The sequence below is a fragment of the Thermobia domestica genome, chromosome 6, assembly GCF_964235325.1.
Source record: "Thermobia domestica chromosome 6, izTheDome1.hap1.1, whole genome shotgun sequence".
Classification (NCBI taxonomy): Eukaryota; Metazoa; Arthropoda; class Insecta; order Zygentoma; family Lepismatidae; genus Thermobia; species Thermobia domestica.
Genome location: NC_137459.1, coordinates 93,912,687 through 93,927,690, shown reverse-complemented (window position 1 = coordinate 93,927,690; position 15,004 = coordinate 93,912,687). Strand labels below are relative to the sequence as shown.

Sequence of the window (15,004 nt, the reverse complement as noted above, 5' to 3'; positions counted from 1 at the left end):
CAGTCCTTGAGATTTTGAAAACTCTCTATTTCCACAGTTCAGTCGAATGTTTCTATACATAAATTTGAAAAGATCTTTAAAAGAAAAGTTATTTGAAAATCTTTCTGACCTGACGAATACATTTAGTTCTTAAAACTGAAATAATGTGTAACAGTTTCACAACTTAACATTGTCTTCCTCAGACACTCAATGAAGCACGGTTATCTGAGGAAGAGAACGTTAAGTTGTTGAAACTGTTACACATTATTTCAGTTTTATGAACTAAATGTATTACTTTGATCATAAAGTTTTCTTTTTTTAAAAAAAAAAAAAAAAAAAAAAAAAAAACTGAAAAATTCCAGAGTCGTAATGGATAGTGATATAAAAGAATAAAGCATTAGTTTACTCCAATCCAGAGGTAAAGAATAACGAGATTTTACTTAGATGTCAAACATTATACATAGGTACACTCATGTCCAAAATTATTGTCGAATGTTTATAAATATGTTGTTGTAGAAATATAATTTGATAACGAATTCGCCTGGTATTTATTATAATGTTAGTATGTGGATAATCGGCAAAGATATGTATGTGGCAAATTTCATGTCAAAAGAGCATTAAATAAGAACAATAAAACGAAAATATAACTTTCTTGTCCATTTAGCAACATTTTGTTTTACTCATTCTAATTTTCGTATTTATAATTCTTTTAATATGAAATTTACCACAAGTATACATTTCCCGATTATACACATAGTATCAGTATTAAAAGTAAACTGCAAAATTATTACCAAATTATATCTTCACACGAAAACAGTTCGCACACTTATCTATCACCATATGAGATTCTGCGCTTTCGGTAAGTAATTTCAGCTGCAAATATTTTTAAGTATGGTGCTTAGTAAGCATCTTGGAACAAATTCGAACTACTCAAATTTTATTTTGAGATTAAATGTGAGTTTTAAATCTACACAATATTTGCAAGAAGCTTCTGCATATCTGGTCTGGAACTTCATTCATGGTAGGTGCACATGACGTCTTTGGATCTCACTTTAAACATTAACTTCCACCTCCAATAGCCTTTGCACTGAAAACAGATTTTATACTTCAATCAAACAAACGAACATTTTCAAATAAAATCACAGACTCCAAAATTCCAGGAGCAAACTTACGCAATATTATTAGTAATAGAATTATAAATCGGTACAAGGATCTTTTTAAATGATATATCTCTAAGGAAAAGGATATCCAGCTTTGAAATTCCTAAAGAGTATTATAAAATGATAGAATGTCGTTTATTTAACGTTATATTTAATACAAAATATTATAGTGTCTGCTGTTATCTACAGTTTTATGTACAGGTATGTAGAACCACACCATATTAAAATACCAGTGCTTTGGTAAGTAACACTATCAAACCATAAACTAGTCAGGTACAGGCTTTACTTCATGATTACCTGACACACAATATTCAAAGCGGAACCTCAAAAGAAAAGAAAATATACCTCGCACATGGTCCCATACTATGATTTAAAAAGAAGTCGCCAACATCGAACAAAGATATATTTAAAAAAAATATATATATTCAAAGTAACCAATTCTAGAATGAATTCTTCATTTCATAGTTTCAAAGAGAAACGTGTTACTTCCGACAGTCATAGCTTACAACATGCTTCACTCTTATTTTATTTACCACTATCTAAAGAAAACTAAATGCAACTAGAAGTATTATGTGGATGCTATACTTTAATTGAGCAAACTTACACATTGATATTTAGTAGCAATCAGAAGTTTTCGCCGGTATTGCGTACACTTTGAAATAAATCTTCAATCAAGACATTACTCTTAAGGATTACAAATAATAGCTAATTTTACAATAATATCACATTAATCTTCTGTGTATTATACTACATTGCTTGTTTAATTCTGATAAATCAGATATTCTATTGCTAATGCGCGGGAAAAAAAGAGATAGCTGTAAACTTGGAAGTTAGAAAATGGCGTTGTGTCTCACTTCCCAGTTTTAAAAAATGCGTTGACAGATAAGACATTCATTTCTCACCAACTATGCAACTTGTCTAGAAAGTCGCATGTTGGTGACAGATCCATTTACCAATGGTCGACCATACCATGTTGATTCAATATCCCATATACCTCCCCTTTATATATATAAAAAAGGAAAAAAAAAAAAAAAAAACTACATTAACCTACTTACTTCCGTTTTCACGCGCAGTAACAATATGGAATACGTATCATCAGTGTAACTTTTGATAAATCTAAAATTTAAAAATTGCGTAGGTTTAAGAATTTAATAATAATAATAGGTTATAACACTGAAAACCCACATAAACCCGAAACTGTAGAAATCAACCAAATGAACAAGTGAAAGAAGTGTCTTAGAAGTTCTCAAAAATGACCCCTTTAATTCGTTTTGTTTCTCAGAAAATTGAACTTTTGTAATAAATCAACAACATTCAATCGTTTACAAGACATCTTATAAATATATTCATAATGATTAGTCAAATAATCCTGGCCAAGAAAAAATGTAGGCCTCAAAAATACGTTGTAATCAGTATTTAAACGAAACAATGATTGAATTTTCAGCACGTGCAGAAGTAGGTGTTTCTGCACTACATATTTTGAGTTTCTATATTACGGAGATTATATATTTTATCATTCTTCGTACAAACTTCTATAATTTGGTTCAGAAAAAAAAATCTATGCATTGATGAAATTGTTGCTTTCAATCATTTTTAAATAGTAATCATCATATAGGTCAGACAAATTAGTCGCTCCCATTTTCTTTCCCGTTTCTGAAAACGTAAAACTAAAATATATTGGTAGATGAAAAATGAACACCTGGAAAAAGAAAAGTGGAATAGAAATCTCGTTCGCGTGGGTTATTGGTAGAGGGTTGAACATGCGATGATCAACAACGCTTCACTGTGGACGCAGTAGAAGTAAATAATTGACGTGGGAACTCTTGAGCTCGTAGCAGCAGTTACTGGTGTGTCAGTAGTGGTCGAGCATTTTCAGGACTATACTGAGTGTCAAAATTTGGAAAGAACATTAGAGACAGCCCAGGGAGAGATAGGTAATCTCAATTCGTGCAGTTAAGATTGAGCGAGAGTGCATCGTGGGACTGTGGAAGTTCGGGCAGTCATTTCTTAACTCGTAGAACGTTGCACGGAAATCGCCCACTGTTCATGAATATTAGGACTGTGGGAGGTGCACATGCCTGTCAGTCTGGTTTTCGGACTGTAGTAGCATATGGGTGCACGCCTAGAATTCCGTATAATTGACCTGCTAGTGCGGATCGCACGGAACTAAATTACAGATTAGACCTAACAGTGCACCCGGCGTGTTAGCTACAACCATTTGCAACCAGTCGATGGACAAATAATTACGATCACCAATTCCGCTGTTTCTACTTGACCTCACGCATCGCCACCATGCAGCCCGCCTTCATTGTAGTTGCGAAAGAAGAATTTTGTGGAATGGATGACGCACCATTGTGTTCAAAACCGATTCTGCCCCCGCTAATGATGATCATTTACAGGTGCAGCATTAACCAGTAGGTGGTATATTGGAATGGGAACCGAAAGCCTACAATAACCATTCGTCTCTGCTGTTCAAAAAACAGGGTAGAGTTCATCCATTTTATTGCCGTCCTGCACCATCATGAAGATCGACTCTACCAGTAGAACACTGCCTGCTTACATATTTTTCATGTTACCTATCGCGCTCTCCAAGGCGTGCGTCAACTCTTAGTATGCACGATCGCCAGACATATTCTCCATTGAGAATGTCGTACGCGACTTGTCACCTCTGGTAATACCCTTGACAAACAACACCAGGTGAAAGAAACGTGGAATGTCATTCCCCAGAATTCTCATGCATGAGTGAAGGCTTGCATTGCAGTTGGATGAGAACACATAACATGCTATCATTCTTTGACACATCCTTTGCATTATGTCTAAAGCGAATGATCATAACATACAACCTGTGAAGTGTGCGTATAAAATTTCATTAACATGGAATTATAGTTTCCTGATGCCATTTTTATTTATAATACTATTATTTATTTGAATATCCAATAAATGGTACGTTTTATGCCTTGAGGATCTGACAGTCATTAAACACGAAAATACTAGCTCTCCTACATGTACAATTTTCTTGAACAATGACAACAGAAATATGGCTATATTCAGTAACGGATTTTTTTGAAAAAAAAAAAAATATATTCTCCAGTTTTAATATGTTGAAAATAATTTAACGACCTTCAATTAATATCTACCCTATATATTACCTGAAAGATATAAAAGGGATTTTCAAATTGTTCCCTTAGTTTACATGTTACTTACATAACATAATTTTCATTTTACAGACTGTACAAAGAAACTTTACACGCTACACAGTAGTTTCACTGTGCAAAACACCCATGAAGCTATGCATTGTCTTTTCTTGAATCAAAAGTCATGACTACTCGTAATAAATTTACATTGTGTAATTTTATCCACGTCCCCAAGCCCCGTGTTGTTATCAACACAGAAAAATTCCACATCTTTCCGATAACTGACAGGAGAATGACACCGTATTTGGCTTAACACGCTATGACTAAAGCGTTTAGTTCATTTATTCACAGAAATCTGAAATGATACACTCAGAATATTTTGTTTCTATATATTGTACCTTTCCTACTGAAAAGTAATTTCTTACGTACACTGAAATAGAGTTTGACAGTTTTTTTTCTATTTGTGTTTGTCTGCTTTGTTACTTTTTCCATAGGATAATTTCAACTTGAAACAATCAACAGAAGCAATAACTTTCACAACATGAATAATCAAAAATACCTACTTATTCTTACAAATCTGTCTAACTCAAACTGCGATAGAACTGACATGTTCCAGAAATAACGTACAGTGGCTAAGTAAAGTAAAATAAATTAAATTTTGTAAGTTGCTCGTATTTAAAATTATGCTACCACCAACACACTGAAACAGCTAAATAAAAATTTTCATTACTTGAAATCTTATGACTTAAAATGCAAAGCAAGAACTTTTAACAATAATAATACATAGGATTTTGAAGTTAATAATTCTACACAATTAACTTCGTATGAATTACGAAGGGCTCAACACAAAGGCGCCTCTGAGTTTTGCTTTTCTGAGATCTCTTGGAGCTCCCTTATTATTATTAAGAACCCATATATCATCTTGTTCATTATAACTTTTGTTTTATAGTTCATTTTACCGACATATTCTCAACTAAATTCAAATGACAAATTACTTTTATATAAGACGCTTTCGTAAAAACGTCCTTAAGCGAATTTCGTAAATGACTATGCAGTTCTTTAGTAATTTGTTTCATTTTTACTAACACACACGCTTCCTATAAACCACATACTGAAACTGGTTTCTTTCAGTTACAATCATACCGAAATATTCTTGACAATATTCACACGTCTTCCAACTAAATTTAACGTTTGTAAATTGAAATCAATACCATACTAGTAATAATAATAATAAAAAAAAAGAATCGTTCATTATACTTTATCATCATCATCTTTCAATTCATGTGAACTGTCCTTAATTCATATTGATATCTTTTAAAACTCCCTTCTTTAAGTAATGTAGTAGATTATATAAACAACAAATTTTATAAAGTGGTTGGAAGAGACCTAACAATGAAACGGATGATGCCAAAAATATAAAAGCACCAACTATATAATATTTTAGATTAATACGACTATTTTTGTCTTAGAACCAACTCCTTAAAATGTCTGATAATACCGTTAATAATTATTACAACATTAATCATCTTAAATCACGTGAATCAACATACATGAGTTATTCAAACATATCAATCAGCCGTACCTTCTTCAATGATAACCGCACAAAGACAATTGTTACTTCTTTTGTTTTGTAATATAATAAACTTTAAATTATATAACCAGCAATGCTCATAGGACGTATAAGTCGGGAGATATAAGAGAATGAATAATGGCATAATAATGATAATTTCCACGAAATTCTCTCACATTTTCCTAACTATGCACGTTACGGTGCTGACAAGTAATTCAAAACCTTGGTTACAAATAACTGCTTCACAAGTTATTTTACGATAATTACAGCAAATATTAAAACAAAAAATCATTGTCGTCTTTCCTTTGGTACTAATTGCTTTGAAACTTGCGTGATTTAGTATCAATACTGTAGTTATTTTAAAATTATTTCCGTCAATCTAACTGTGGCAACAAATTCTTTAAAAGAGAAATTTTACAAATACATTCCCGGAAATTCTCTTACAGCTCTTGAACAATACGCTTCTACATATTGGCACTTAGCATTTGAAAGAAAACGTAAACTAAAAAGTAAAATAATAACTCAATGATAACATGGATCAAACTCTGTTTCCAAAGAGAATACATATATACAACAGTTGTTTTCCTTAACTTAGTACTATGGAAATACGGTCGTCTACTGCTTGTGTGTGACGAATGACGATAGAATTGTGTTCTAAAGAATTCTCTGAACGTGTTGGCTGCAGAGCATTACTCTATTTTAGTTACAAGAGTTAAAAATGTGGTTTGTGTGTGTTTTTGATCGCCATGTTTCCAATCTAGGAAAAGCAAATAATCATGAAGAATCCGTTTCAAATTATACACGAAAGAAACTGATTCCAAATTCACAACGAGGCTTATACTAACTCAACCCTACAAAAAGCACCGTGGTGAGGTAGACAGTCATTTCAAGGTGGCCATGAATCACCTACCAAAAAACATAGCGGAAGCAACCTCGTACATTAACAAATTCACATCACGTGGCTGGATGCACTTCGCATGTTGCTGGAAATAACCGCTGATGGACATGTAAGTAATTAGGAGTTGCACTGAACATTTTACCATCTGATGTTAGAAAAGGACCTGGCATGGGTGAAAATAATGTCACATCAGCTTACGAAAGTACAGTAGCGGCAGAGATAGAAATGTGCCTGCAATGTGCATGTGTTTTCTGCGACGTTATGAAAAGGAAGGTGAAATATTCCTATTGGAATTGACGGAACGTGATCTAAGTCCAACGAACCTGAATTGAAACGGCAATAAAGTGAGTGATGTCATCCGTCTTTCACACACGAAAAGAAAATGAAACAAGAACCTTTGATCATCTTGTTTCTTAAGGTTTCAAAAATAATAGACATACATTTAAATTTAGAAGCTAGCAATATCCAAGGTGGAAAACAAAAGGGAAATAGCTTGAATTTTAAAAGGGTGAAAAATTAAATGCGAAGCATCAGAATACAGGGTAGGGAAACAAAATTACGCTTTCAGTATTTTATGAGAAGCAAGCGACCCAAAACGAGCACGATGCTCCTACCCTTTGAATCTACCACTAATTGATGAAGCATGCACTTTACAGCAATTTTGCTTACATCCCACCAATGACCTCAGAACTTGGAGTATCGAATTCCACTAACGCTATCTGTGTCAGTTACACAAATACGAATAATACCTGTATGCGCAACTCCTAACTACTGCAGCACTCTCGTCTACTGCATCACTATTAATTCGCATTACTGAACTTACTACAAATTCGTGTTCTTTCGGAAAGATAGACAAAATATGACCGATTTATTTCATTCTGACAAATTGTTTTTTAAGTCGTGAAATAAAAAGGTAGTCAAATTGTTCAAACTTTCCACATACCATTGTAATATTTTATTTTTTGTTTACTTCTTTATTGTGTTACTTGCATCTTGATTAATTTTTAAATAATAATAATAATAATAATAATAATAATAATAATAATAATAATAATAATAATAATACTTTATTTATCTGCTCGCAAAATGAAAACACATTTAGGAAATCAATTATATTAGTGCCATAACCATATCACAGAGGATACTTAATAAGTAGAGTGCAATGAATATGTAGTTTCCGAAACACTGAAATAAAATCAACGTTTTGATTGGCTTTAAATATAAGACTTACAACAATCTAGGAAAAAGACAACTGTAATCTCTAGTGATGACGTTATCAACACATCAACAGACTGGTGAAATTTAGTGTTAACAATTGGAAACCTGTGAAAATTATCTCATTGAAATTCAAGTTCCATCGTGTTCTTCTGATAGTTACCGATAAGGCCCGGATTTATATGTAAAAACATTTTTTTCCTAACACGTACAAGCCCAAAACAAAGTTTATTGTTCCAATTAAGAGTCTGCAAGTGTAAATTACCAATTTTATTTCACATAAAAATACATGTTTTCTGAAAAAGATATGTAAATAAATATTTTGGACATTTTAGTAATAAATACATATTTTTAATAATTTTCCGTTATTTTATTCTAAATTTCACAACGATTTTTTTTTTACTTTCTTTCGAAAGAAATTAACATCGGGAAAAAAGTAGGCTACATAAATTTATCCATCTAATTTCTAAGCAATTTCCCACCTACAGAAACAGCGTCGTCATAAATTCTGCTTATCAACGCTGGGGTAACTTGTGCCAAACAAAGAGCTTCTGAACGAACGCTTTGTACTAAAGTGAACAAGTTAGTGTCAAATGGGGAAAAAATTTCGAAAAATTGTCAACTAGAATTGAACTTTTCAAAGAAATAAATTCCGATCTTTCACTTCCTCCAACACCCGCAATCATGCGGTGGGATACCTGGCATAATGCAATACTATGTTACGTTGAGAATTTTGAAGCATTTGTATCTGTAGTAACTAAACTAAACCCAGACGATACTTCATCCATTGAAATTGGTCAAAGTTTAGTAAGTGACAGTAACTTGGCTTTCATATCTGCCAATTTCGGTTTCTTGATTCACTCTATAAAGAAACTAGAAATTACGGGAGATTTATTGAGCACTTCAATTGAAAAAGTACGGTACGCTGAAAGAAAGCTGAACGTTCTTTCTGCTTCGAAAGCTGAAGTCGTAAGAAAAAAAATTAAGGATTTGTTTGAGAAAACCATTGACTATAAAACCTTATGTAAAATGTCTGAAGTATTGAAGGCCAAAACATAATGAAGTTGATGATATGAATATTCGTGATATGCCCCTTTTAAAATAGGCAAGGTTAATATCGTGTGATGTACAACGTTCCTTTTATCAATATAAGGCATTATTCCGTGACAATAGGCATGACTTTACGATGGGCAATTTAGAAAAGACGTTAGTTATTCACTGCAATGTCCATAGAATTTCGACATCTGATGAACAGGAGTTATTGGTGAGCACCGGCATTTATTTTTCTTACGTTGGGTGTTTTCTCATACTTTTCCTTGTTATTTTTTGTTAAATACTTTTTTTTTAATTTTTACCAATATTTTTTTCATTTTTAAGCACACAAAAAATAAATATTTTACAGATTTTTAGCACATAAAAATCCGGGCCCTAGTTACCGACTAATTGAATCGTGCTCGGTACAATAATGTTATGTATGTATGTATAAATGAAACAAACACATCACATGGAATAAAACGCACATACAAATTCCAAAATAACGATACTATCCTTAAGTATAATGCCGTAGTGCCATAGACACTACTTTATACACAAGTTTCATTATTTTACTTAATCTTATGGCCTTCTGCTGTTGGTACTTACAACTCTGAAATGTATTATTAAATACATTATCACACAATTACCTCTCACATGATCAAATCCAGTTTATATGTCTGTCAATCACGCCTTGTTTGACAAGAAACTAATATGCAAACGAACACATTATTCTGATTGCGTCAAGAAGAATTACGGTAATATAAATTCAAGAATTTTTGTTACTCACGGTAATACAAAATATTTTAATTATAAAAAATGACTGCATCGCACGACTTTAAGAAAAACAAAAGACGAACAAATATAACAGAAAATAATAATATTAATAAAAGTAACTAACTGGGTACCAGTCAATATTGAAGAGCCACATAATTCATAGTTTTATTAACGTCAAATTTTTAGACAGGTACAGTTTCAAGTACACACACAAGCGAAACTCAGATACCTGATAAATACTGGGCGATAATGTAACAATAACTAATATCATTATGACTGCAATGTATTAAAGCCAATGAAAGTTAGACTTAATATATTACAATACTGATGTTTGTTTGTTTCGCTCGGAAATAACAACAGTAATATACAACTAAATTTGAACCTTAATACGTATCAGTAAGAGTTAAAAAAAAAAAAAAAAATGTACTTCACCAAATTTATTCGATTTGAGACATTTCACGTATCATGGTAGTTAATATCGTGTTCTGAATAACTAGCCCGATCGGCCCCTTTAGTATGCATTGTCCAAAGTCCTACTGTGCATAAAGCAAGTCCCATGAATTTTTATGGAAGAATTATTGAACAATAAATACTTCAATTCTGTTGATAAACTATGTATTCTCAGAGGTAGTTGCATCTAGTTCAATCAAAGTATTATCTCATACGATATGCACGTTCTATATGTTTTCATAGAATGCAGATTATGCTAAAACCTCATGGATATGGCAAAGTACAAAGTACACCATATTTGTTGTTAAACATGGGCTTGTTTAATGCACGCCTTAGAAACAGTTCTGTAAACTTTCGAAAATAGTATATTCAATATTTATGTACAGTACTCATGTACGTTAACTACAGGACTTCAAGTCACCAAACAATCTGCCAACCGGCAATCTGAATATTATTGTTTGTTTCGTCAAGAAAGAAAGAAAAAAAACGACGCTATTAACCTTCTCCACTGTAAGATAATTTATAAGAACACACTGTAAAATCTGTAAACATTTTGTATCCTGTCAAAGTACTTTGGTATACGACAAAGAATATTTCACATTTTGTATACGACCATATTTTCTTAAGAATCCTCTACCATATAATTTCGAAGTCATTATACATTTTGTGCCACTAGTAATTACTCGAGGTGTAGCCTGATTGTATCAGGAATACTCTTTAAACCACCAAAAATATTTTAAGAGACACCGTAAATATCTCTAGAACTCATAACAGAAAAAAAAGGAAGTTAAAAACAACATAATACAAGAATCACCAAACCAGTAACGAAATGAACATGTTGATTGATTATACATTATTTTCCCAACGCTATCTTTCACAAATCAAGGAATACAATTTATATAAATGTTGCAATCTATTTCAAACAATAAAAAAAAAAAAAATTCTGCAGCATAGATTGTACTAAAAGAAAAGTTAGGTCACTCTTCTAAGTATCTACAGTCTGCGACAAATGATCCTTGTTTTGTAACATGAAACACTCATGGAATTGGTGTTTTGCTTGACTTTCTCGTTATATTTCTGGTTCAGTCTCACAAAATAATCATATGAGGATTAGATTACTCAATAATTCAGTTTAAATATATTTCGTTATAAGTATAAACAACATAAAATGCATTATATGATTCTTCCAGAAAAATACATTTAACGCAAATATACATTATGCAACAAGTATAACATAAAACAGAGGAAAATAAAAAAAAATGTACATACACATACATACATACAAAAGAAACTACTTATGTATATAAATCTGATGTACAAGTACCAGCAAAAGTACATACCTAGCCCATATATATTATTTTGTCCACAACTTCCGAGCGATTGATTGATTGGATCTTAATCTCTCTCTTTCTCCCATGGTATTATATGTGACAGAATCTATTGCTTAAAGCGGGATTCAAACAAGTATTCGTATTTCTGTTGGAAACTTTGTCTCCCACTGGAATCAAGCCCGATATCGCACGAACAGAAAGTATGCGCCTTAGTCACTTCCTTTCGCAGAAGCATGTATCTTTATAACACACAGACGAATTAAAATACAATTTTCGGTGAGAGACAGAATATTCAGCCCGTTTTCAATTGATGACTGAAAAACATAAGCTACGTAGATTTCTGCTTTTGCTAGTGAATGTACAACTCTTCAAGTCCCCATTTTATTTCTTCAACAATGATATTATTCACAGAGTTTCGCATATTTCTCTCCTTACAACAAAAATATTTTTATGAACTAATATGAAATCATTTTGTATTCTTTATACATATTTTTGGGCTCCAACTAAAGTGATGAACTCCAACTAAACTTTAGAACAGGATTAGGTTTTGATGGTGTACGGTTAAATATGAACGAAAAGAAAGAAATTTACCCAAGTAGAAATTAAAATTCAAAACAAAATTGAATTTTAAAATAATTTGGCGATCTGCATCAGATGCCAAGTCACTAACCTATACTGAATTTCTAATATGAAAGTTACTACAGGGGTTGTTACAAAAGTTCTAAGCCTAACTAAGACATACTATAACTAGATATGTAAAGCCTTTAGTACATATTTATTGAATTTTCACAAGATGTCATATCAAATTTGGTGTTAACATTTTTTTTTTTTTTTTTTACGTAAAGAATAACAGTAGAGTGAGCGACTTCATCCAACAGAGGAACTGAAGGCAAGAGGTGTTACTGATGCCTCTATAAGAGGGGTTTAACGCCACAGGATATCCATACTAACATGTTACTACATTAGGACATAATACATCAGGTGACCCTTACATCACAGTGAAGAACTGGATAGTTGAATATAGGAGAGGAAGAATCCGCATTGAAGATGACCTTCGACCAGGAAGGTTTGCTGATGCACTAACCCAAGAAAGCACTGATGAAGTCCATGAAACTGCATTCAATGATCGCCGATTGTTCTAATCGATCCTCATTCACCACATTTGCTCAATTTGGCACCTGACTTTCTTCTGTTTAATTTATGACTGCGACTTCGGATTGGTCCCCACCCACCTTATTCTCCTGATTTGATCCCTTCTATTCCCAAACCTCAAAAAGAAGTTGGAAGGTATTCATTCTAACACCAGATATGACGTCACACGTATCGTAGATGACATTCTGGATGTCTTCGACAACACTTTTTTTACAAGCTGCGTTCACGCACTTGAAACATCGATGGGCAAAGTGCTTTCAATTACTATGCTGACAAGCAACACTAGTATATTTGAACCTCAGGGTCCTCCCGCTGTCTAATGACTAGCGCGTGCACCTTAGGTCCATGTGGTCCGGAATTCGAATTATGGTAGAAGATGCAACGTATTTACGGTAGTTCGAATCCACCTCAAACCGCAGCTCCACGTATCACATAATTTCGGTGATGGAAGGATATGCTAAACTTCAATAAAAACAAATCTGAATTCTCAACTGCTCCTTTCATAGTTAGGATTAAACCTTTTGTAACTCCCCTCGTATTTCTGTTTCTCTTTCAAGATCATCCATGATGCTGTATTGCTATTGAACTTGTCTTGATCCTTGTTAAATTATGGATTTCTGAACTTCAGGTTAGTTACATACGTTTTCTTGTCCTTTGTAGTCTACCACTTGTATTCAAAACACTTTTTATTCTAATTTTACATGCGCCATGCTGGGAATCTTTTGTTCTAACTACTAACATAACATAGTGTAATTAAAATACACAGAAGTAAATAATTTGCGTTAAAATTCCTATTAAAATTAAATTATGCACAACACAGTATATGTCTTAAAAAATCACACCGGCAAATCCAAAGAAAGAAAAAAAAAAACAAATTCGTTTCTCTGAACTTTTTAGTTCGTATTCAAAAATGCAATGTTTTAAGAATGAATAATTCTTGATTCGTTGTAGTAAATACCGAGAAATTAATGCTTTTTTTTCTTTTACAAAATTTTAAAATTACAATTTGTTTCTAAAAACTGCGCTTTCAAAGCTGATTTGCCAAATTTGTATGCACACTCAAATTCGTAGATATTTCGGAGCGCTAAATCTATGCATATATAAACATCAGACTCTGATTAATGTACTTGGAATGCCATCAACCCTAATTCTTCTACGTGACTTATTTTTTTAAACTTACGTTAAAATTGTTTACACAGTCTGAAACAGGCGCTATTATTACTATCACTGAATATGCTTCTTATATCACATGTTGTAAGAGATATGTCAAATAATTATTACTCTTTTTCTTTTCTAAAGTCCAAATCTCGTTTGTGAATACTGACTGGTGAAACAGGATTTAGTAAAATCTCGCTGGAATTGTCTAGGATATCTGAAACAAAGGACAGATTCTATTATCCAACAATATAGACTTCAATCATAAGACAATAATATTATGAACTAATGTGTAAATGATCATGATTCATTAAGGCGGTTCAATACTTAGACACAAACATAACACGTAGCAATTTTCTCAGCAACAGAATCATTTTTATATACAGGGCTAGCATAAATCATTCATTCATTTTGAAAAGGCTATATTCTCAAAAATATTACACGTACACACATGAAATATATATGAAAAAGAGCCACGAACTCACCAAGTTTATACACCCTCTACAAATGTTCAATATGTGCCCCTTTGGTGACAAGACACGTCAAGACTCAGTATATTTTGTAGCATACTCAAGCTACATTCTCGACACAATACTCGAGCTCATTCCATACATTTTGTAGCATAGTCCTGTCCTGCCAATTGTATGCACTGCAGCACTGATGCGTTCTTTGAGCTCGACTAAGGATTGCGGTAGTGGGGGTACATAAACAAGGTCCTTAACGTACCCCCACAGGAAGAAGTCGCAGGGCGTTAAATCAGGAGATCTGGGAGGCCAGGGGAAAAATTCTAGGTTATTCTCACCAATACGCCCAATCCATCGATGCGGAAGCTTATCGTTTAGGTAGTCACGGACTGGGATTTGCCAATGAGGGGGTGCAGAACTCTACAAAATACAAACTTAGTGAGTTTATGGTTCTTTTCATATATCTTTCATGTGTGTACTTGTAATACTTTTGAATATATAAATTTTCAAAACGAATGAATCATTTATGCTAACCCTGTATTCTACTCTATGGCTGAAACATGTAATAATTACTTTTTTTTTTTAATTGGTACTGAGCCATAAGACCTTTTGGGAATTTAATACATTATAAGTTACAAAAATTAAGAAAGAAAAAAAAAAACGTGTCATCTTAATAAATATTTCAAA

The 15,004-nt window shown here is 32.8% G+C and overlaps 1 protein-coding gene across 1 annotated transcript in view; it reads right to left on the bottom strand.

The window, feature by feature from the left end:
* Window positions 1-533: 533 nt before the first annotated feature.
* The window catches only part of LOC145688095 (protein DENND6A), a 107,129-nt gene continuing 92,658 nt past the window's right edge, over window positions 534-15,004 (bottom strand). Inside the window, exon 9 of the mRNA XM_081761829.1 lies at window positions 534-14,070. The gene's annotated coding sequence lies outside the window, so the exon portion shown is untranslated. The remainder of the gene's footprint in view (window positions 14,071-15,004) is intronic.